Source organism: Syngnathus acus, chromosome 2 (genome assembly GCF_901709675.1).
Source record: "Syngnathus acus chromosome 2, fSynAcu1.2, whole genome shotgun sequence".
Classification (NCBI taxonomy): Eukaryota; Metazoa; Chordata; class Actinopteri; order Syngnathiformes; family Syngnathidae; genus Syngnathus; species Syngnathus acus.
Window position 1 is genome coordinate 6,035,495 of NC_051088.1, and position 26,500 is coordinate 6,061,994.

General features: G+C 40.1%; 1 long non-coding RNA gene across 1 annotated transcript; it reads left to right on the forward strand.

Moving 5' to 3' along the window:
- Positions 1 to 2,964: 2,964 nt before the first annotated feature.
- On the forward strand, positions 2,965 to 11,162 carry LOC119138057. Its single transcript, XR_005101077.1, has 3 exons — positions 2,965 to 3,204; positions 3,956 to 4,083; positions 10,710 to 11,162. It is a non-coding gene; the product is annotated as an uncharacterized LOC119138057 (long non-coding RNA).
- The last annotated feature ends 15,338 nt before the right edge of the window (positions 11,163 to 26,500 follow it).

Below are 26,500 nucleotides of genomic sequence, written 5' to 3' on the forward strand. Positions count from 1 at the left end.
GCAGTCAGACATCTCGAGAGGCAGAGTGACTGTCTCTCCACTTTTGTCGCCATCACGATTGAGTTTGGAGGGGTCTTCATCATTAAAGTTTTGACTTGATTACTTTTACAACTTGTTATTATTTTTGCGCATGTGGGACCATTAAAGTTGCTTTGAAAATGAGTTAAAAGTTTGTATGATTTTTTCCATTAAATCCTATGGGGAAAATGGGATTTGTTCTAGAAAATGAACAATTTGGAGTTTGGCTAGAACGGTTCCAAAATGGATCATGTTTGACCTTTAAGTTTCCACTGTACCCTTTTAGCACCGGAAAAGATATAAACTGATTACTAGCCCAAGACACAAATGAGACACAAATGGACCCCTCATTTCTGACTCATGTAGAATGATGACTCTGTAGCTTTCAAATCATCACTTTAAGACGACTGAAGAGTGGAGCACATTAGTCATGCATGGCTGACTGTCTTTGTTTAGCCCGTATTTGAGCAATCAGCTCCGTCTCTGTCACTCTGTTTGTCACACACTGTGATAAAGTTTTATGATTGACCATAATTATTCCCTCAGGGCCAACTGCTCCTTGCAGTTTAATTTTTCAACTTTCCTACTCCTATTCTTAGCAGGGCGTAATGTATGGCATGTATTAAAATGCATGGAAGGGATTCTGTTTTTTTCCCTCTTCTTCTTTAGCTCCAAACATTGAAAACATTTCATCTCGGTGGCAATCACTCACAAGTTACTCCGTGTTATTGACAGATGTGAACATGCACACCTGAGGCCCTCTCTTGCATTTGAGAATTCTAGCCAAGGAATAGATTGTTTTTCTGTTGTTGTTTTTTGATTTCAATGGTCCCCCTACAGGTGGGGGTGGAATTTGCATTGAAGCCACTGTGAAAAACAAAACTAAAAGATACGTAGTACAATATATTATGATTCCATTCAATTCACATGTCCTAATCTACTGAATAATATTGGCACTATTGCTAGCACAGCAGGGGCGGTATTATGGCTGCTCTACAAATATTGCAGAGCACCAAAGCAGGTGGTGCTATTCACTAGTGCTGGATCAGTTAACAAGCAAAATTGGTTGACACAAAGCTTTTGGCTTAAAAGTATAATTAATCAATGAATGTTGTAACTTCCATGTTTACCACATACGTAGACATTTGTTGCTAACAGTCTATCCATGTTTGACGTCGCTTTAAACAAAATAAGGCGTAACGCACACAGAGCGACGCCAGTGCAATTCCTGCCATGGCAGCATGGACGGTGGGCGACCGTGACTGAGAGCTTTGGTGAATAAGGTGCTCCTGGCTGCCTTACCGGCGAGGGCTGGCTAATGCGGTCAGGGCGGGCTTCTTAGCCATTGAAAGCTAATTCTGCCACGACAAGCCACAGGAGTTAGTAGAACTGTGCCTATGAACGTTGGTGGCAATTAATCACCATTTCAGACACTTAATGACAACAGGAGGTTGACAAAATAAGCCAGGAAACAATACGCATTACAACACTTGCCTCTCTCCTGTGACGTAGACAGGTTGAGATGGGAAAAAAAAAACAGGAAGCCGACCTCCAAAAGTTGACGGGCCACTTATCACTACAGATTCTTTTAGTGGTGTGAATTTTAGTGCTGACATTGGCTTTACATATAGACCGATTATATAAATGCCAATGCTCAGGTCAATGAACTATCCCTTTAAGTCTCATCACAGTTCATCCCATCAGATTGTGGGAAATGTGAAGAAAAATAAATAAACAGTAGGTGAGAATGACAGTGGTGGCTGGTTCTTTTATTTATCTTTTATTTGTTAAAAAGTCCTAACATCCACTGCCAATGGGCTATCAGAGCAGCCCAAACAGCCACGAGACACACTTGACCGGGCATGTACACAACAACAGACCCTGTCTTGAATGGAAAATCAATGAAAATATTCTTTACTTTTAAGTGGGTACAGTGTACATCAACTTGTGCAAACCTCTTTTGTGTGCTTATCACTGTCAGACATTGAATTGAGAACAAAAATTGAAGTTGCTGACTTGCGCGGGGGCAGCGTGGGATCGATTCTCACTCAGTGGCTGTGTGTATGTGGGTGTGATTGGTTGTCTCTATATGTGCCCTGCAACTGGTTGGTGACCAGTTCAGAATGTAGTCTGCCTTTCGCCTATTGTCAGTTGGGATAGCACCCCCTACAGAGGCGTAGCCAGGAATTTTTCCAGTAGGGGCGCACGCCCACAGGAAAAAAAATCGAACATCACCCACGCCGTTCGCTGATCGCTAAAACAACATCCGGGTCCGGGAGGCAAACGGTGAATGGATAACATCGCGCACATAGAATAGCGCAAGCACATTCGCGCAAGACCGAAAGAAAAAAACGGCATGAAAATGAAGAATCGAAAAAGCTCGATTTTTTTCAACCGGGGCGCAGGGAGTCCTAACCGGGGCGCCGCCCCGGCTCGCCCCGGCTTGGCTACGCCTCTGACCTCCTATGACCCTGAACTCTTTAGAAAATGGATAGAAAAAAAATTGATGCTTTGTGGACACTCACTTTTTACTTTTGCAAGTAGTGACCGCATTCCCGACACAACGCTACACCTTTGTTGGCACAAAGTGTTGGACTAAGATGATTTGATTACCCATGATGGTGTTTTTGAGGTCTATTTTTTCCAAACACATTGGTAGAACTCCAAGTTGTCCGGGCCCGCATGTCTCTGCTGGCAGAGACAGAGTGTGACTTGTCTGTCCTCACAGCAGCTGCTTTGCTATAAGTCCAACGGGTGTTGTTTACCATTAATGGAAAAGTGTGATCGGGTATATTTTTTAGATTTTAGCCACATTATTGCCTAGCAACAAATGGTTTTACTATGATAAAGCTAACGCTTAGTTAATACCCTTCCCTCCCTTGGCGATTGCTTCAGTGAACAGCACTCACTGAAAGTATTCAGTTTTAGGACACAGAGGTCACACCTGTTGTGGAACTTGATAGAAGGCTTATTTATAAACTTTCTGAACCCTAAATTCCTCCTTCAGAGAAAACACTGAGACACAAAGAGTGGGGGTGGGGGTCAGATGAAATGCTCGCGTATGAACACAACAACAACTGGACAATCCATAAACTACTGAAATGAGGAAATTTACAAGCCACCTGATCAAGCTTGCTTTGGGAGTGACTGAAGGACAAGCAACACACAAAGTCATATCCAATCACAGTGAGTCATTTATTGTCTGTCTTGTGACATTACTGTGAGGAAAGACGCTTCAATCAATAAAATTATACAGCATTGATGTTGTCCACATTGTCTTTTTAAGCAATGGTGGTGTCTTATTGGGTCGTTCCCAAGCAATGCAGTTGTGAAAGCCTTTCTATTTCTTTTGTCGAATCATGTCACACTGTGTATTGCGAGCGACCTTCACACAGTCTGGGTGGTAATTTGAAAACTAAACACTGCACAAGGGCAGCCTTCCATCCGCCTGCCTTTTTAGCACCCCCCAAAAAAGGCAAAAGTCAGATCACGTCCAGCCTGGGGGAGCTTTAATATATAGCCTAAATTTAGGTACTGAGTTATGGCTGAGGAGTTATCCGGGTGGGCTCATATGACGTATGAAAAAGTTTTGTAAATGCTGAGTGGATTTGAAGTGCAAGAGGACATTCTGGCTGCATTGACTGATTGCCTGACAGCTGCTGCTCGACATATGTCAGATATTTGCCCTTTTAAAATGGAAAAGACGCCACTTTAATGGCTTTTCAGTCCTTGTGACCATTCTTTTTTTCTCTCACTCTTTATTGGAATGGAGTATACACATGCTACAATTTCCTACTTATATGTTTTACACCAGAAATTACATAATGGTCTATGCGCGTAAATGATACATCTGCCAGTAAATTATAATGGATTCAAATGTGAGTAAACACATTAACTCACAGATTTTTGCGGAAAACCTATTCTCCGATATTTTCAGAAAAATTCACCACATTGAAGGAATAACACACGAAAACAACCAATTGGGGTGGAAGGCCGCCTCCAAGTGCTCACTTCACAGCAGTGATCTCTGATCGCCTGGACAAGTTACGTCATCCAACCATGAAGGTCTGCTCGCAATCCCTTATAAACGTATTTTGCACGTGTCGATCCCCTGTATGGACTCCAGTGAGTCATCTGCTGCTTCTGCCATGCCTCCTGCAATGACTTTAAAGGGAATGCGAGATGCTGCTTTCATTGGTCAGGAAGCAAGTTGGCTGTGTTTACGCCCACAACAGCACGAATGTTTGTTTGCGCCCATCTGCGAAGAAAAACACAAAACACATTTAGACCATACTTTGTGCTAGCTCAACTCGCCCTCGGCACGAAAATAGTGCCTCAAAAGTGTAAATAGTAAGACTGATTCAGTTAAAAGGTACAAAGCCTATTTTCTCAAAATGTTGTGGATTATGCATGTTCCAGTGTCCAAACCCCAGATTATTCAGATTTCCATCTGTCTCTTCATTTTCTACCCTGAACCCTGACCCTTTTAACAGCAGTTTTGCCTTGGTGGCGCTCACCTACTTAATAAGCACAATGAAATCAAATAGCTGGATTGCTAGCGAGATATCATCAACAGATAGCTAAATAATAAGAACACATGGGCTCATCGGTTTACAAAAACCTAAAATATTTCAAGGCTGTTGTTCTTTTAAAGTGTTTTATGGCCTAGAACTGATTTTTAAATATGTGTTGTAGTTTTTTATGTTGGTGCGGTCCAGTCATACAGCATGTACAAATATTTACCAACATAGAAAGAAAACGTCATTGTAACATTTCTGTGAAAATAAGGAATTTCTTTCCAATGTCTTCTTGTTGTGCTATGTAACATCAGCTTGGGCCTTTAAACATTTCACATGTTCCACTCATTGCGCAGTGGTCAGGAAGGAGCAGATTGCACACAAGTAAACAGAGAAACCTCACTCTATTACAAACGTGCGGGTTTAATATTAGTCACCTCTGCCAATAGGAGCAAAGCTAACAGGCAAACCATGTGACAAGGTGCAACGGCAGACAAATCGATGGCACAAAACAGATTGCCTTGCCGAGATTCCCTTTTGCTGACAGGCCACGGGGTAGTTTGCGCTTTTAAAAAATAGCGACATCTTTTAAGGTGACCTCTGGAGTGCTTCTTATAAAATTACTAGAGACAGAAATCCATTTGCAACTGTGCTATAACGCTGAGATTACATTGTTACTTTAGAGCCTCGGTGCAAATTAATTTGAGGTTCATTTCATGTATTATATAAATGGATGGTGGTGGGAAAATTAAATCTCAGTGTTGCACATTTCTATATATTGTTTTATTTCTGCAGAGGGTGTTTTGGATCACTGTGCTTACCCTTCATTTGGCCAGCAGAGCAGGCTTCCAGCAGATTTAACTCCTCCATGGCCTCCGAAGGACAAAAAAGCAATACTAGCTCAATTGTTCTCTATACGCGTGTATATGTTTTTTTATTATTGTATATTAGAGCAGAGGTCCCCAACCACCGGGCCGCGGACCGTTAAATAAATAAATAAATAAATCTTACAAAAATTATGTCGTTTATACTTATTTTTATGCCAGTCGTATCATTTTATTTCATCGTATTTAAATATTTATTATAAATGTATTATTTATTTATATAAATGTATTATTTATTTAAATAAAGGCCGGTCCGCGAAAATATTTCTGACACGTAACAACACGTGGCGCAAAAACGGGTGGGGACCACTGATTGATACTATTCACTTGTGAGCTGCTCCATGAAACCATATACGTACCTTCCATGCAATACAAGCGAGGGTTCCATAGTGTAGTGGTTAGTGCTCTGGACTCTCACCCCAGTGACCCGAGTTTAAATCCCCAAAAATGGGACCAAAAATATATCATGGAAAAATTTGCAACACAGTTGCACGTGTGCTGCCCCATAAAACCATACACCTCCCTAAAGGTTAGGGTTAGGGCTGGAGTTAGGGTTAGGGTTAGAGCTAGGCTTAGGGCTGGGGTTAGGGTTAGAGCTAGGGTTAGGGCTGGGGTTCGGGTTAGAGCTAGGGTTAGGGCTGGGGTTAGGGTTAGAGCTAGGGTTAGGGCTGGGTTGGGTTAGGGTTAGAGCTAGGGATTGGGTTAGGGTTACGGCTGGGGTTAGGGTTACAGCTAAGGTTAGGGCTGGGGTTAGGGTTAGGTTTAGAGCTAGTGTTAGGGTTAAGGCTGGGGTTAGGGTTAGAGCTAGGGTTAGGGTTGGAGTTAGGGCTAGGGTTAGGGCTGGGGTTAAGGATTAGAGCTAGGGTTAGGGCTGGGGTTAGGGTTAGGGTTGGGCCTAGGGTTAGGGTTGGGGTTAGTTATCAATTAATTCAGGTCAAGACGCTCGTCCCGGTCACGTGACAAGTTGCCCCAGTCGAGCCCGTAAAGCTAACAAAAATGAGTAAGAATTTATTTTGAAAAATATTTAAAAAATTGGCGATTCTCTCCTAATTACATCCGTCGGTTCAGGTCAAGATGCTCGTCTCGGTCACGTGACATGTCACCTCAGTCGAGCCCGTGAAGCAAGCAAAAATGAGCAAGAAACAGAGATGTTTGGAAAGCTTCTTCGGAAAGGGAAAAAAGCCCAATGAGGAGACGGAAGAAGAGGCTACGACTTCTATGAAAACGAAAGCTGCATTTAAAAGAGAATTTCGGGAGTCCTACTTAAAATATGGGTTTACTACATCTCTGACAGTGTCAGTCCACAAATTTTCACTGTAGTGTTGCTCTCATATTGGATCTTGTAGGATTGGGTTCATGATATTGTGAACATAACATCATACTGTGATAAGAAGAATGGAAAGGAAAAACACTGTGGAAAAAGGATTAGAATACATAATACTTTGTATATAACATGTGACATAATACTATATACAGTAGATTGTATGTTTAGGACAACTTGATTCGGTCTGTCAGGTTCGGGCTATGCAAGGCCATCTTTCAGCAAGCCTGAAAGTGTCTAAACCCTCTTGACCGGACTCGCCACCCTTTGCACCCATCACCAGTCACACATATGGAAAGAGTGCAACGCACGTGTGGACGGGGCAGACTTGTCACTGAAGGAGTATCGGAGCGTCTCCGCCTCTATCGGGAGACCTTGGAGCCATGTGTCGACAAGCGTCGCACTGTTAGCTACATCGCCTGGTCATATTGGGGACAGGAAAGAAGTGGCGGAACAGAAGCACTCCAGATGTTCTTCATCAGTGGGCCACAGGGGAAGTCTGTTACCGCAACACCTGGCTCGTTTCCACTCGGAGCTCCCAAGCAAAGGGTGCAATGCTCTGCCACGCTCTACCAGTCAGACACATAATAGATGCTCATTGCTCATAGGATGGAGCAACATCCAAACTCTTTTCTATTTAGGATTGCGCTGTCAGAGTAGTTGGGAGGAGCACTGGGTTTTGTTTTGTTTTTTTGTTTTTTCCAGAAAGTCGAATCGCTTAACCTTTATAATACCTTCCCTTAACCTTTGTGGACAGTGTCAGTGAGTCAAATGAAAATATGCTTCATTTAGAACACAAGAAAGGTTTAAAAGAAATTAGGCACTTGAATGAATTGTAAGAAAGTAAATTATATCAGCAACATAACAGTGTCATAATCACTGTGATGTCTAATTCTAACATCGTGACTTATTGTTTTGTAGCATAACGGTAACTTACTGCAATTGTGGCCTGCTGCTTTAAACATTGCTGTCATAATGGTTTATGGCTAATATCCTTTCACAAAGGTTGGTCAGGGGTAACCTATGCTAAAAGTGAGTTAAAGGTTTGGGAAATCTGAAAAGGTATTTGAAAAATCAGGTCAAATTGGTAAAATGAGAATTTTTAAATAAAACACTTTTGTTTGTTCTGCAGTTGTGCTTTAATACAGCGCCATACAACATCCATGATTTCATAGTGAATTTTTTTTTTTTTAATGCATGGATATATGGGCCTAGAACTGGACTCTACTTTCGGAGAACTAGCCATGTGCATAATCTTGACAAATAAAAGTTGGAAAATAAATCTCAAAGCATGACAACTTCTGTTTAAATTTCTACCAATTTACGTTGCGCTCTATTTGTATGCATTTTTGTGTTTCACCTTGTAGTCATGAGATTGGGAGCATTTATGCTCCCTGTTTGGCAGTGAAGAGCAGTGAAAGTGAGGAGGGCAGCAGCCTGGGTGAAAAACGACAGATGCCACGCTCAATAATAGCAATGTTAAAATCTCCTTGACCTGCAGGTCCTCAAATAGCAACCCCAATTCGTTTCATATTTTCCTTGCTGGATCAATGGCAGCATAAATTTGAGGCTCAATGACAGGAATAATTTAAAACAGATCTATAAACGATAGAACGCTATTCCCTATGGTCACAGATGCATAACAATTCACTGGATTGGCAGGATGAGCTTTGGAAAGATTTGCTTGTGTTGGGGAAAAAATGAAGGGGTCATACAACATTGACTTAAGCATGCATGCGCATAAACGTATCTTGTCCTTTTTCAACATTGTGTCTTTATCTGGCGAGTTCAAGTACATATTGAGGTATTGATCTTTTGTGAATTTCTTAGCAATTTCTGCTCTGATCAGCAAGGATAGGAAGGGCAAATTGTTTAACATAGCTGAATAAATAATAATATCAATGCTAAGACCCCCCCCCCCCTTCACCCCACTCAAGACAAATGAGAGCCTCACCACCTTGAGGGATGGATAAGCTGTAAATGTAAAGAGCGTGAAATGTTAAAACGATTTACAGAGCCAGAGAAAAGATGCAATGTTTAGTAAAGGATAAACACAAAATTGCCTTTTTTGTTTTTTGTGCGTGGGAGAATCTAATTCAAGTGTGACCACATTAAGACATCTGGTGCGTTTATAACCACCAAAATGTTCCAGCATCTACTGACACCATTCCTCTGCTAAGAGGACAAGATTATTGGAGTTCACGCTAATACCGTTTTGCACAGCATAAAAGCCTCTTGCTAATAAATATTAATTTGGGCCTGCGTGATGTATTTGAAAATTCCAGCTAAAATGTCACCACATGGAACATTAATGTAATATTTCAAGGCCTGAGAGCAATATTGATTGCATTTATTTGACTCAGGGGAGGAGGAATAATTCTTCAACGTGGAGGCACATCTGGTACGCAAAGATGCAAAGCCCGGAATGAGAAAATACAAGATAACAATAAAAGAAAATAGGGTTCATATTTAAATGCATTATCCCAGTGTTGTTTGGATACCATTGTCTTGTTAGAATAGAACAAAAAGACAGATAGACTCTGCTCTTTTATGGCAACCTTTGAGAGATTTCGTTTTGTATAAAGCAATTGAGTTTAATACACCACAATAAGCTATATTGCATATATTATACTATATTGTATCCTCACGTGTTTGCAGCACATTCCTCTGAAATAAAACTCAAGTTCTCCATGGCTAGAATCCTTTGGAGTCTCCTTTTCTGTGAGTGTGCTCGCTTTGTATCGCAGATATTGACTGGCACTGGTTGGAGGCGTCGTGCTGTCCTGGCGCAAATGAACTGAAATCTGAGAAAAGACATTTTGACCCTCAACAAGAAGCTCTGACTTTACAAATGGTATCAACACTGATGACAACTACCTTTTGTTCTTGTATTGTTATTATTTTATTACTGTAATCAATGTATTGCCTCCAGAGGACCACTGGCCACAATTAGGCACACCTATTCATATACACAGTTGTATCCACAATTCTGCCTTTATAAAAGCTCAGCTTCGTCAGAGGTCTTCAGTTTATAGCATTGTGGTGTATTCCAGCACTTTCATTCTGAGAGCTGTTTACATTATTTTGGATACTTAGCAACATGACAGAATATTAAAAAAACATCTCGCCATACAATGCAGAGCAGTTGTGCACTATAAATAAAATAAACACACGATACAGTTATGTTATTATGCCGCTCTGTCACCCAAATCCTGTGACTGCATCTGTAACTACAACTGTGGTCATTTTTATTATCCGTCTGAAAATATTGTAGACGCAAAATTAAAGAAACGCATGTTGAGAAAGTTTTTACACTTTGACACACAGGTTTAAGATACAACACTGCTAAAGCGCCCCCCACTGGCTAACTTCATGAGCGAGTGCATGCGTCTCCAAATCCTTCAACAATGACTTGTCGGTGCTTTTCAAATGATAGAAAATAAAAGGAGAGCTTGGGCGGTTGGAGGTTATAGGTAAAAATACAAAAAATACAAAAAGAATGATCATTATAGTCTGCATGTAAAAATAGCCTGTTCAAGTTTAATTTCTTTCAAAAGAGTGCATGCGTTGTAATAATTGATTATTGAGTGCATCATGCTCTAAGGTGCCATTTCTGCCCTATTAGACGCCCACTGGACTCTGGACTTTCAGTGGCCCCAGTGGGATTTGAATATGGCGTATACTATTGATTAAAAAAAAAAGGGAAAACACTTTTGCTGCATTTTTGTGTGCAATGAAGATGGTAGGACAACAAGTAAAACAACCATTTTTGCTTTGGGCTTTTTTTTTTAACTGAAAATATTTGTTTTCCTTATACCAAGCCACATTTAACGACAGATGATTCTCCAGCTATTCCCTCTCTCTGGTTAAAAGTGCATCACTGAAAGACAATGATGAAAACTGCAAGACTTTTGTACTGTTCTGATTCTTGTCACACATTTCATTAACCCTTTTTTTGATTTTGCACAGTTGCACAGATGAACTATCCAGGGGCCCGCACCTTCATCCTTCACTCCACTGCTAATCATGAAGTTTTCATCCAAAAAGACGACAATAATAAAAGAGCCAGCCAAGGATATCCCTCATAATGAATTTACACCACAACGCAAGACAACATCTTCAAAAAGGGAATATGTTTTAATGCCATCTGCAGTAGGCACCTGGGAAGTTGAGCTTTGTGAAGCAGAGTGAGGAGGGAAATCAAGTTTTTTTGGAACAGACAATGAGCATTTAAATAAGAAATGGAATCCGAGCACACTTCAATTCCCATATTATGTATGAAAGGAACACAAATAATATTGAAATGAAAACTGAGACCAGATGGCCTTGAACGTGTGTTCTGTCGGGGCCACGGGTCACCCAGGCGTCAAGAGTAGCAGGCCGTTGATGGGGAGAAAGGAAACGCATTTCCAGTCAAACTGTGAAACTGTTTAAAATACACAGAAAAGACTGCTTCCCCTATTGTATTGATTTATGACGATATTTTCTATTCATTATTTTTGACTGCAACATTGGAGCAAATGTGGGCAGTCTGTAAAAATACAGTTTAAATCTTCACTGTTGCTTGAGTCTGTCAGTGCATCACTTCTCCAAATTAAAACAATGCCATCAATGAGCTAAATATAGAGGCTCTGACTTGCATGTGATTCCTGCCAGTGGTCCATCAACCAAATGAAGAAAAAAAATACAAATGTGACTTGACCTATAGGTACACATTTCTGCAGGCCACTTTTCAAGTGCCTGATCCTCTGTAAGCCTCTTTTGAAAGACACTGGAATGTGTGTGTGTGAGGGTGTGTGTGTGTGTGTGCGTGTGCGTGTGTGTGCATGCGTGCGTGTATGTGTGGGGATATTGTTTTTGCTGAATAGACAAGTGCTTGGTGTCCTGTTTGGATAAGCAAGCTTTAAATCAGGTGCGCTGATACTTGGAGCTTGAAGGTCACACAATAGCTTTGTGAACGGGCTAAAGTGATGTGAGAAATAAACTGCTCCTGTATTGTGGATGACACGTAGGTTCGACTAACTCGTGCGGTCTTTTTGGTTAAACAATTCTTTTTCACTGAATTTCAGCTGAAACTTGGTTGACGTGGCAGAATTTGAAAATCCCACTGAGAGCATGTAAGATCTGACCTCAAGGTTAGGTCTATAGGTTAAATGTAACGTTATTAATGTATTGATCAAGTTAACATAGATGAAGAAAAAAGTGGCACATGTACGTAACTTAATCTAGTACATATGCAGATTGCCGCAAATGCTCCTATCCAGGTTGAAACCTTTGGGGGTTTTTTGTTTGTTTTTCGTGTTTCATTTCACTGTACATTTTTGTTTCTTGAGGCCTCGTGTCCCCTTTATCACATTCCTCAATTCCCCACTTCCCGTTCCTTTTTGCAATATTTTTATCTATCCGGCTCAGCTCGACACAAAACCAGTCACCTATTTGGATTCAGAAATCATCCTAATTCTCCTTGACTCATTTGTTTGTTTGTTTGTTTATTTGTTTGTTTCTTGATGGAGGTTTTTGATAGGGCAATTAAGAACGTAGTGATTTGAATTAAAAATATATACATATATACAATGTAGTATAATGTTTTATTTTGATTTATTATACTCTATTAAAACCGTCAAGAGATGTAATTTCCATTTCTGTAATACTGTTTTTAAAAATACTCTATATTTTTTTAGAATGACATGAGCATTACATCATGGTCTAAGCAGTTTGTGTTTATAGGTTTGGTAGAAATGTGAATTCTTTTGAAATCTTGCCTTTTTCCAGCAGCGTTTGAACCACACTGCGTGACAGTGATTTATTTTCAAGTGACGACGCCAGATTGCTCCGTAAATCAGCCTTTATGAACCACAAAAAAAGCCCAAGTCAATGATCTCACAATGGCTTAGTCCCTTTGGCCAGCCACTGAGTCTTTGAACTCCTTCTTGTGAGCTGTAAGAGAGTTCCTCCATTGGAACAAGACCTGGCAATGCTACATGACGCTGTTCAATGTAGCATTCACAAGCACGGTGCAGTTTGTTGCATTTACCAGGGCCAAAAAAATCTCCTGCAGCTTTTAAAAACCCAATGGCCTAATTTGTCTTGTTGGGGTCCCGCTCGTGCGTCCAAGTAACTCACCATGCTCTTTTTGCTCTCAGCTACTTCCCAACACATTCACCCCGAGCCCTCAATTGCTTGTTTGACTTGACACATAATTACTGTGGAAATATTTGTGTATTTTGTACGAGTGCCACGGTTAGCGTTGCGAGCGGCTGCCAAGTCCTTGCAGCGCTCGCTGCAGTTATCACAGCCAAAATCCCTGATTAAAACAAGATGCTGTCATTTGGGCCAGCTTTGGAAGAAATCACTCGCAGAGATGGGCCTCTGGCTGCCAAAGCGCCACTGCAAGCAGCCTCTGTCATATGTGGCAATGCTGACATGCTCATTGTACCAAAGAGGATTTTATTGCCTTTGAACATATAACTGAATCAAGCCTTTTGCATCAAAGTGGAGTTCCACTCGCACAGCATCATCCTCAAAACTAACATAGTGGGTATTAAAAACTCATAAAATATCCATTTTGAAATGTGCTTGTCAACTGTCGAGGAATGAAAGGTGTGTTTTATAAAACCATTGCTCATATTTTCAAATACTATGTGAAAATAGAGTTCACATGTGGGTGCCAGTTCTTAAAGGAGACACAGATCGCTAGATAGATAGATAGATAGATAGATAGATAGATAGATAGACAGACAGACAGACAGACAGACAGACAGACAGACAGACAGACAGACAGACAGACAGACAGATAGACAGATAGATAGATAGATAGATAGATAGATAGATAGATAGATAGATAGATAGATAGATAGATAGATAGATAGATAGATAGATAGATAGATAGATAGATAGATAGATAGATAGATAGATAGATAGAAACAAACAGATGGACAAAATAAACGTCAGACATGACAAAAATGAGAACAAAATAAACGTCAGACATGACAAAAATGACAACAAAAGAGAGGAAGTAGCAGTATTTTATTTGAAGTGTTTAATTGCATCCAGCTTTGTCCAGTGAAGTGATGATCAACGTACAAGAGGAAAATAGTGAGACAAAATGTCCCGTGACAGGTTATGCATTCGTGCTCATGTGAGTGGACATCTGAGGTGCCTGCCTGCCTGCCGTTGTGGTCGAGCTGTCACGCGCTGAGTCACCAGCAGCACAAATGAACAAAGTACCCAGAAGTCACTCGGTGGTTGTCTTGACACCTGTCATGCAACCTGAGACGCGAGCAGCCTGTGTGGCTACTCAAGTGTGAACTTACAGTCATTGTCTTCAACATGAAACACAGACGAAATAATAAGGCCCTCCCATGTCAGATGAAAAGTGGCAGTGAGAGAGGGGGCACGTTCATGTAAATTGGGGACCTCATTGGCGATATTCAAAGCCAATTATCTTCGTTGGCTTTCCAAATACATGCCAGGCATTTGTCAAGCTGTGAATGATAATGAAGTTTTCTGGGGTAAATGCACAATCACAATCATCTTCTATAGAACCCTTATGAATATTGAATCATTTGAATTCTGTATATAATTGTGCACCAAATCTTGGTCCCCCAATAGACCTCACAAGCAAAAAAAAAAATGGAATGGAAGAGACAGACCCAGGTATATTTCATTAATCATTGAAAATAATTATCTGGTGATAATATAGGATGTTGCACTAGCAAGAGCCGCATCGGGAATGCGAAGGAGGAAAGGTGGCTTCTGTGAAACTTAAGATAGATGAGGGATTCATAATAAAACTCACGAATGCGTGTAGATTTTGTTCTTGTCTCTTTGTGTTTACTTTTGCGGCCTAATGGAAGCTTGATGGTAATATAGCAGAAAACTGCTCAACCTGGTTAATGCTAGAGTTCATTACAATGTCTGCTATTGTGGCCATTTGTCTTTAAGGGAACATAGAATAGAAAAGTGACTTTAAACATTACATTAATATTTGCGTTGCCTGCCTGCCTGAAGTCAGGTGCAAAATTATTTAAATGATTCCCACCAACTTTTGCCACCTATTGGTTGAACAGCATTATTAGTGTTGTAGTCCGATACCCAACACATAAATGCACATAAAACTTTACCTTATCTACTTACCAACATGAAAAAACATGAAGTGACAAAGTAATAGGTAATATTAACCATTTGGTAATATATTCGTCTATTCGTCAGTGTCTCTACAAGTTTGGAAGTGGGCCCAACACCGTTTCAAACACTGCTCTACTTTCTCTGGCAGGCAGCCATGTTTATTCCAAAATGCACAATCAATGGTCGTCATGGTAACACAAAGAAATACTCATTTTGGCCTGACTAATTTGTCACCAGTCAATAACGGGGCACATATGTAGACAGACAACCATTCGCATCGACATTAATAAAATTTTAAAAAATGACGATGTCAGGGAACAGAATCCCAGAGCAGTCTCCATCCAATTGCAAAAATGTTTTATTTAACTAAAGGTGGACAACGATGTGAAAAAGGAACAAAAAATATGCTGTATAAATAAAGCAAACTTTTCTTGCCTTGCATAAATTGTTTGTATCTTTTACCTCAAGGGGAGCAATCAGATACAGGAATATTGCTTTTATATTTCTGCTGCGTGTATCATACACTCTGATTTTACTTACCTGTACTAAATCAACACCAAGAGTGTGACCTACAGTAATGGGTCTTCCCAGAACAGCAGCGCGACAAAAAAAGAGTGGATTTGAGTGTCGCAGTGGAAACCCTCGTTCAAATAAAACAAAGTGGGGCTGCATCGATGCGCTGTCTTGTTTTATATGATGGCTTAAAATAAATGAACTTTAAATGGAACCTTGGCAGGGACGTGGACTATTGATCGATTAAGGCGGGAGCTGAAGTTTAAGGGCACCGCTTTCCAAGGCTGGGGCTGTAACTAGAGTAATGAAATTGATTAGGCCAAGGGAGGGTGACAAGGCAGTCGAGTCAAGCCCTTGATGTAAGGAAACAAGAGTGCCATCTAATTGGGGTGTAATATGGGTCTTTAGAGGACATTAAGCACACAAGTGGCGGGGGAAGCCATACTCGTGGATGGAGCCAAGAGGATTGTTATTATTTTGTGATTATTCACTCGGTGATTGGATTATGGAAGTCAAAACTGAAAGTCCAGCCAAAGGTCTGCTTGTACCCAAATGGCGGAAGAAATACGTGACCTACAGTCCCTCATTCCAGTCACACTCATTCCTCAACACCTTCTTACAGATGTTGTAGGAAATATTAAGACGTTAGATACTACATGTGCAGTATATTTTTGTTGAAACTGGACTATTTTCCAACATCTCTGGTCACTCAAGCACTGTGCTAGATTGCGTTGTGGTGAAGGTGCCATATATTTCACCATGGCAATGGTATAAGTTGCTAGACCGTCAATGTTGGATGGTAAACCCTGCCAATTTACTAATTAACATTTGTGAGCTCATCTATTTGCATTTTTTTCTGTAGAACACGATCACTGAAAAACTGTCTTATCCACGCTTCTCTGCCTATTTTGCGCTCTCTTGAATTCACAAAAACGCCACCCTGCTCCTTTGAAGTGCCAAATTAGAGGACACTTAGTGTGGAGAGTGTCTTTGTATCACGAAATCAGAAATGCAATAAATTGTAATACTGTTGAGCAGCGAAAAGTAGTAATTGTTTATTGGCTGCAAAGCGACAAACTGTGCCAGCGTTCTTAGGTGTAATTTTTCAGGGTCACATTGTGAAATGAGTTTGAAATTATATTGAAGTGTTTCGGGGTAATTTGAAGCACAGTCGTTATAAATTGTTTACACACCCCACTACAAATGCAAGGTTTCTGTGATGTTAAAAAAATAATAACACCAGACACAAGATGAAAAATTCCAAACCCTTTTCACTTTTAATGTGACCTATTTATAACTGGTAAACTCAGTTGGAAAAAAAGAAGATGGAAGGTAAAACGAAACAAATGATATCATGTGTGCACGCCCTCTTCTTTAACTTCGTCTCTTAAAACACACATGCAGACTTTATCCTTTGATGTTGGCTGAAAATTGGGGGCTGCACTTTATCCAAAATTTGTTCAAATCCCAAAATAGTATATTTCTCTTGGGGATCCACCGTGTTGATAAACAAGAGGGTCCGACTGCATTCGCACAGGCAAACAGTAAGAGACTTTCGTCCTGATATATCAGGATGCCCGTGGGTAAATCCACAAATCAGCGAGTGTCCAGTCACAGAAGAAGTCATGGCGAGTGCCATGTCCTCCTGCCAGCCGAGGCCCTGTCCACTGGAGGGGCATTTATCTGCCGCCCTGAACTGTCTCCCTCAACGGGCCGGCCAGAAGTTACGGTGCATTACAAGCACTTAGCGCAGTGATATCAAGGTTCACCTCCGATTTCCAATCTCAGGCCAGAATAGTGGGCTTGGAGGCCATCATTAAAAAGCCATTACATGGCCATATTTCATATACAACTCTCTCCTATGTTTCAAAGTGTTAAAAGCTCAATGTATATTTCCTCTATATTTAAGCGGCGGGACAATGCCGCAGCACATAGCATCTCACTCTCAGCCATTGACCTTGGCCTGGGCAGCCTTCATTAGCTTTTAGACACTTATCAGTCATAACTGGGTTTGTCCTCGCTGCAATGTTTCCTCCTTCACTTCACTTCACTTAGGTGGGAAAATAATGGCTGGAATCCATTTATCTGCCATTTCCAACAAGTATGTGACATTAACAAATTATCTACTTTTCACTAAGTATGGCCAAGGTGCCCTCTAAAGGATTCCTCCACTTTGCCGGCCAAGGTCAGCCCCTTTTTTTAGAAACCTGCACCTTTTCCTTTTTTCCATCTTCCTGAGCTATTTTCTTCCTCCTCTTTAAATATTCATTTTGCATTTGCTCACTGGGCGGAGATTTTATGAGCACTATCAGCCATATTTCTCCAAACACACATCTTTATTTGTTTTTGATTATTTATGCTCCACTCTGACTTTATAACTCACATCCCTAGGAAAACATTGATCCAAGGAGCAAATGAATCTAATTAGGACCTCTTTCTTCTGTGCTGGATATTGACTTGTTTTGAAAGGTGCCTCTCTATTTCAAGCCAATGTCTGCAGAATGCTCATTCCCAGTCTCTTTAAGGAAAACTTTCCAATGCTGATGAGATATTTTCGTCCGTAAATGCAACCGTGCGCGCATCTAATAGCATCTGTTCGTTCATAATGGATTATATTTATTGCAGGATGTCATTAGAGAACATTCATTTTCGAGGAAGTTGACTCTTTTTCTTTTTAAATTTCTCGAAGGTGCATCACAACTGATGTGATGTCTGAAATGCTTCTAAAGCTTCAAGCTGTCGATCAAGTCAACAAGGGGGCCGTTTCAACAGAACTATGAATAATCCTTGTTCAGAACAGAAAATGGGGCATAGAGAAAGAAACATCAACCAACTTTTGACTCGAGTCTCCATGCGATGTAATGTGAAGCTTCAGCATTTCCGCTTTTCACACAAACCCAAATCTAAAACATCCCCACACATTTGCAAGTCGTTGATTTATGAAAAATGAAGAAAACGAAAGAAAGAGGGAATGGTCATGATTATTTTATTTTGTAACATTAATGGAAATACATGTACGTGTGTGTGTTGGGATACCGGCTCATTTAGTGAGACATTTGCAATTCATATCACCCATTAAGAGTATGTTCTGTCATATTTGATTAATGTACCATGTTTTCCCTGAAACTGGATTAAAATATGAAAAGCGACAGAAATGACTCTATTACAAAGAATTATCAATTTTTAATCATCTACTCCAGAAACAAGAAAATAAGTGCTACTCTGAAATGCTCAGAATTGACTAAGACATTTTGAAAAAAATAGTGTTGAACTGCAAAATGATCCTACGCATATTAAAATGTGAACAGCCACCAGGTTACTGTCATACATGTATTGCCAAGCTTTTTTTTCTTGTTGGATGGAAACAACACTCTTCTTCCCCATTGTCCTATAGTAGTCATAAGGGGCCTATTTAAATGGTTATACGTACCCACTGCATGTACCACATACGTGGATCAGCACACTAACTTCTAAGTGTGAATCGTGACCAGGTCATGAAGTGCTGCCTCAACAAGGGCGAATACTTTACAGATTGGCGTCACTATTTTTTTCTTCAGGGCGCAATGGGCAGCAACCGTAATAGCACCCCTCGTCGTGATGGTAACAGAATCCATACTTGCCATTGGCCCAGCAGTATCTGGGCGGCATTACGGCTGGTTCACTTGCAAGGGACCAGACTGTCGCTTCAAAACAGGCTACTCTCAGCAAGAGTAGGTTGTGTGAAGCGTGCCGTAAATCTTGATATATAAAGGCGGTTTTAACAATAAATCATTCATTTATAATAAATTTGTGTGGTGGTTTTCCTCATACTCAGACATTTTTTGATGATACAATGTCACGGACAGACACCTGAGAATTGTTTTGAATTGTAATTTTTTTTTATTTTTTAAATGCATTAATCAGCTTTAGAATAAAACATTTAAAATGTTAAGAGAAAATGGGAATTTTAATAGAATAAATATGTAACATTTCAAGACAATTTATTTGACAAAATATTGAAAATTTTCACAAGATTAAAATTGTAATATTACAAGCATGGATCTGTTGTTGCTGTTGTTGAATAAATCCCTTCTATTGAAAGAAGATTTTTTTTGTGGAAATATTTTTGTGCAGAAAACAGTGAGGAAAAGCTCTTGACAAAAGGTAGTTTTTTTTAAACAAAGTGTTTGTGTACTGGAATAAATGTGGGCCTTCAATTCCACCATCAGCCATTTAGCCTGACCATGGGTGAGTGGGAATTAAAAAGGGGGACCTTTATGTGCGACCCTGCAGCACAAAAGGCTACATCCATAACTTATACGGACAGGGAAGCTATTAGCCGCCACCGCCGGGCCAACTTTACATATTATGGGCTGGACTAATCACAGGGCTGAGGAGTCAAACTGCCGAAAGACTCCAGTCCATATACACAATACACATAAGAGGGGATGCACATAAAACTGTGGCTTGTTCTAACCTAGAAACAACCTTTTTTTTTTTTTAAGTTATCATATGAAAACAATTTTCCAAACAAACCGCAGCCATATGGACAATCTAAATGTGGGGACAAATCAAACGGTCTCATCACCAAATTGGAAGTGAGGCTGTGGCAAAGATGCTCTGAGAGGAAGTACAACAAACTATGAGCAGCTGTTAATGTGCCGCAGGGTCAACCCCAAGGGAGGCATGTTTTGTTCTATGTAGTAACGTTAATGAAATAAAATAAAAAAACAAAACTATATTTCCAAACATGTTAGCCACGCAATTGATTGTAATCGCAGAAAGTAAAATAAATCCAAACTGGTTAGATTCACAGTAAAGTACAATGGACTAAATGATAGCATATATCCTGCTTAAAAAGGATTTGCAAAGCATTTGGCCCGGCTGCTCTTCATATTACCTTAATGCCTCCCAAAAGACCAAAGTCAGGAATGAATTATTGATGGCCATCATATGGATCGCACGCTGAGGCTCCGCATGCCTATTACACGTATGTTCATTCATTTGCGCCAGCTTGAGCTACACATCATTCTTGCTTGTACTTTAAGCCATTAGCTACTAACAATAACGGACTTCATGGAGGATGCAAAAAAAAAAAGTTACACTGCGGGGAATCGTTTGACCTGTGACATGTCTGGCCAGCCTCTTTGTCATGCAGTCCATTTAGGCTTTTCTCCATTTGTGCATGGGCTTTGAAAAAAGACAGACAACACATAGTTGAAAGGATAATTGCACAACAAAATCTAATTGTGCACATCCCCTTGGAGACTATACCGGACTATCTTAAAAAAAGACCTGGCAATGATTTATTGCTGAATTCCAGTCATTTTCAATACATTATAGTTTTCAAATTGTGTTTAAATTGAGTGTAGAGGAGAAAAGGCCATTAGGAGATGCAGAAATGAAGATTATATTTAAATATTCATGCACTCTGTACCTTATTATTGAATCTGTACACTAACAAAATCAATATTAAGTGCAGTTTGACATAAATGTATTTATGAATTTCGACTTTCAAAGTACTTGCATTTTTTTCCCTTAAAAAAGGGATGAGTACAAGGGCGTAATGATATCAAAATAAGAGTGTCAAAGTGCATTAGTCTGGGAGTTTATGAACCGGCGCATAAAAAGTCACGAGCGGTCCTGCAGAAGTGCTTAGTAGGCACAACTGTCGCTTTTTACAAACATCAGTCATTTTACAGGCCTGCATCCCAGCGAGGACGGTGGCTGATAGTGAGAGAAAGATGCAGTCATCTTGTTTGTCCTAAATGAGATCTTTGCAGTAAGCCCACTTGTATTAAGGCCTCCGAGTGGGATGGTGTAGCATTTAATTAAAATGGATGTCTCTCCTTGTGCCCAACCTGTCCTCCTCGCTCCTCGAGGATGCCGGCCAGCGTCTTTGTTCAGACGACGACCCCGCGCGACACTTGTGACGCGAGGACACTGCGGAACAGTGTTTTCTCCTTGTGAGTCTTAATGCATGCGCAGCTAAGTAACATGCAATAATAACGATACTTTTACAATGAAACCAAAAAAATCCAAACCGGCATCACACTTGCCCCCCTTTTTCAAATCCGTTTCTCATCCTTTTCCTGTTTTGCCTTTTTTATCGAAATATGAGCAAAGTTAAAAGGCTCTTTATTGGGGAAGCCGCATCTCTGGACACAAGATGATGCTATAAAAGCAGGAAGTCATTGAGGGAGGAAACACACACATAGACACAAAACAACAAATCAATCTGAACTAAGAGGGGGAGGCAATAAATCAGAAAAATCATAGCCTTCAGCCCTCCCTTTAAAATTATTTAAACAGATCCAAAAAGCCCAATTCTGCCAGAGTCTCTCTGTAAGCACCCTTATAAAACCTTTTATGTGCCTGAGGATAAATCCACAAAAGCTTATTGGGAGACAGAAAAATGACGCTGTGTATGCGGGATGTGAGGCCTTTGAGTGTATCACTGTCAGCATCACATGGCGCAGATCACTGCAACAGAATGACAACAGTCTCTTATATATTTTATAAACACATTTTCAAGTCTCCATTTCATCAGTGAGGTGTGTTCACTTTCAGGCCAAAATAATTTATAGGACTTTATCTCATCTGACTTACAGCAGTTTTATTGTTTTCTTGTTCGGAAACATTTGAGCTGCTCTGATGAAAATCAAGGAAAATGATGACCATGATATTTAATTTTATTAAGTAGACTTAAGTGCAATTCAGCTACCGAGTATATATAAAAGACTGAAACGGAATAACACTGTTCCTGGGTCAAACTGTCACCATCATAAAACCTTTATTAACTGCACAATGTTTTAAGCAACATTTTAACATTATTAAAGAGTGGCGTTTGCTGCTTTAAAACTGCTAGCAAGATTTGATGTAACCTCTCTTCACTACTCCCTCATCACCCTGGGGCTTCTGACCAAAGTCACAGCCCTCATTTACATGCACAAGACGTGCACCATAAACAAACTTATAGGCTGCTTCATTGATAACATGACTTCTTCGTAACAAAGTGTTACTATGACACTAAGGGCTTGATCTTCTCGACCGGCAGAGATCCTGAAGGTCGCGTGGCTTATCTGTGAAGAGGCAGGTTAGACACAATGTTGGTAATTTCACACACGAGCACAGGCTAGTGGATCTCCAAGAGGGAGGGCCGCGCCGCTAAGAGAGTGCTCAATGCTCACAGCCAATTTCAGTCATGGCCAGTCAAAGCAGATCCTTAGAGTTCAGAATATAACAAAACATGCTGACCACTATTCTAGTATATTATCCGCCGACGCCAGAACATTACAAAGGGGGATCGTATCAGCCATGTAAAGCAGGAAATTATCAGTTATAACTATCGGTTGGTAATTTTCATAGTATACATCATTATTAATATTCCATTAATCTGTAGAAATAGTCATGAGGCTGACAAAAAAAAAGCATTTCTGGTTAGACTTTTGGGAATCCACTTAATACCAATCCAAATATATAAAGTATCGTAGCAGGACATTTTAGTTGCAACAATAGTTCACGTCAAAGTGTCGGTAACTTGCTCATTTCAAGTTCCATTTGCTATAAACTTGAACATGAATGTTAGACCTTTTTTTTCCTCAGATGTAATCTAAACTTGTTTGAGGTTTTAGGCTTCCAGACAAACACTGTATCAATTTTGAACCAACAAAAGAATATCTATGACCATGTGCTCTAAATAATGATGACTGATCAAGAAAGAAATCAACTCAATCAATGCAAAACATGACTTTAAAAGAACCATTGTGACATACTGCAACAGATGACCTGTTGAAAAAGAAAAACTTATCGAGTGTGAAGACAAAGTGCTGGCAAACACGTGTGGAGGAAAAGGAAACTCAACTGAGACAAAAGGAGACGATAAGAAGGCAAGTTCACTTGCAACCAAGTAAGAAAAGAAAAAGAAACAGATGTATTTTGAAAACAGATACATCATCCTCTGACTCTATTATAAGCTTTTATAGGCACAGCTGTTGTGACAGTAAAGACCTAAAAAATACAATCACTTTGCCATTTTGCAAACTGAATGATGGCTCATTCATACATTGATAGTCATTGGCATCAAAATCTGACATCTATCGATAATAAAAAATCTGTAATAGTTCATCAAAAGAGTTATTATTTCATCATGAATTTTGTTCACTGATTGGCTCAGTGGCAGTGATTTGGGTCCACTCCCTTTTAGTGAGGTGCGAGGGTCTTTTAAATACGAACTGAAGTTGCCAGAATTTGTTCTCGTTTTATATGTTTATTTATCTCTGCCCAAGGTGTTGTTATTGCCGCTTTGTAGGATTTGAATCTCAAAATAAAGTCACCAAAGTCAAGTTCTTTGTCAATATAAAAAGTGAGAAAATAACATGATTAGCAAAATGATTAAATGTGATGACTACTTGCACAACATAATGATGTCCAACATTAAAGAATAATTACACTGCCTGACAAGTGTTGATTTAACCCGGCTAGTGCTAATACAAACTAGCCTATGTATTATGGATAAGGATGCTGTTTAAGGTTTTTACAAAAAAAAACAAGATCATTATTTATATATTAAACAATTGCATAATTGCCCATGTCATTCTTACCTTTAGTCACAATATCAACAAAAATACAGATGTGCATTCTAAAAGTGTGTTTTCTCTTTATCTGTGTAAATATGGTTAGGGGGTCATCCAGGTCATGTTAATGCACAAAGGTTGATAGAAGGCAGTTGGACTCCTCTTGTTCGTTAAATTTGTTATATTTGAAAAAGCCCTGTAATGGATATCGTTAGTGTATTAAGTGTACATTATGTTGTGACTAGCCTATGTATTATGGATAAGGATGCTGTTTAAGGTTTTAAAAAAAAAACAAGATCATTATTTTGTCATTTAAAAAGATTAAAAACATGCTTAGTTAGTTTTAAAGTAATTGCCAACATCATGCTATGAGATTTAGTGTACATTCAGATACAGTTAAAACCTATTAAAATGTACTAAAGAAGTGCCAAAGAAGATTCAGAATGTTCAGTTGGAATGACAGCGTTATTATTGTCACGGGGTAGTGGGAAAAATGGTGCTAAACGGTTTAATTAAGAGCTCCCTGTGTCCAATTTAATGCTTTGACAAAAATCCTACTGTTTTTCATTGCAGCAATCGCAGACAAATGCAATGTGGTAGGAAGCTAACAAGTATAGCGCTCAAACCCAAAATGTGCAAATTGTTAGTGAGGAGGAAATATGTCAGAGCGAAGGTGGCAGTTTATCATCAGCTCAGCACGTTGTTCTCAGGGAAACACTTAAATTTCGCGACCAAAGATTTTGTCATTTCTGAGAGTCTTGAGGGTTTTGTGTTAAGCTGGTGTTACATCTTTTCATTTCCCAGCCTCAGTTCTATTTCACTCCACTGCTCCACTTGAGAAATTGAATCATAAAAGACGGTCAGCCTAAATGAAAAAGGCCATCGTAAAGGCACATTACACTGGAGTACATTTCTCAACACCTTCCATTCTTATCAATATCACCCTTCGTCCCCTTGTGTCTCCCCTGGCCCCCCTTCAGGGGCCTTTGAAACATCGCTTAAAAGCTTTAGAAAGAGACACAATTTGTCATTTCGCTAACGTTAAGATGAAATAAAAGTCGTTGAAAGCGGAAGCTGTGCATTGTTTTTCTTTCACCTCCCTCAAGACGGCAGTCTTTTACAGTCTTACATTACATACATTAGTATATGAAGAAGAGCTGAGTGAGCAAAGTGTAACACAAATAAGTCAATTTCCATACATGCACACACATACATTTCTTGTTACTGTCAATATGCAAAAATACCCACTTGCAGGAGAGGCATAATGTGCAGCTAGAGGCAGAGGCATCAATAACTGAGCTGGATAGGAACACGCAAAAAGGAAGAGCATGAAGATAAGCTATATAAAACATTTACAATGCATTAAACACAAAAACGTCAAAATATAAAGCTTGCACTTTGCCGGGAAAGCAGACGCTCATTCATCTGTGAGGAGAAAATAAAAAGCATCCATCCCCGAGCAATGTGTATTTTATCTACAATAGCAAAATTGTAATATCTGCTTACAGACAAGGCTTTTCCTCTTGCCAGACACACACACACTCACACACACACGTCCCCGATTTTGTTTGAAGCGACAATATGTATGATTGTACTTGCTTTTAGGACTCAACTCAAATAAGCTTTACTTATATTCCACTTTAAAACAACCACCATCCAGGGGGTCCAAACACCATCGCTTCTTTTTTTGTTTTCATTGAAATTCAGTGCCGCTGAGGCCCTGATTTCCCCCAGACAGGGCAAAAGTGGCCCCAAAGTCTTTTTTGCCCAACAAGACATAGATCTGACAGCCATCTGCAGAGTAGTGGAAGGAAATACCATGTTTTTTTAGATGGAACCCAAGGGCAGCCGATAGAATGAAAACAGCAGAGGCCCTGGAAGACCATACGACAGTGGGGAAATGTGGGAATCAGATCAACCAAGACGAAAACAAGAAGTTCTGCCAGTCAAATGCAATCTAAAAATATGCGCTACCACCAATGCCCACATGATGGTTATTAAAACGAGCAGCTGTTAGATCCAACAAAAGAAGACATCACTTTGGTACATCTTTGCAGATGCATCCAGTTACAAGTGTTTGTTTGCACCATTGTGGGTGTGAGCACTTGCTTCTCGGCCAATGAAAGTGGCTCCTCTTATTCCTTTTAAATTCAGCACATGGCAAAAGCAATATGTGACTCATTTGAGTCAATGCAGGAAATCGACCAAGGCAATCATAGACCGCTGCTGTGAAGGGGACACTTGAAGACCAACTTCCACCTCGATCATTCATGTACATGTGTGATACCTCATGCCCCTATGCCCATAGCTGTGCCGCAGACAGATACATTATATACATAATTCATGCGCTCACACATTCACACTCACACTCTGGTAGTGGTAAACTACGTAAGTAGCCATAGTTGCCCTGGGGCAGGCTGATGTAGGCGTGGCTACCAGTGTGCGCCAACAGCCCTTCCAACCACCATTAAACATTCACACGCAGGCACACACCAATGTGAGTGGCACAGGAGGCAAGGTGTGTAAAGTGTCCTGCCCAAGAACACAACGACATGACTCGGACAG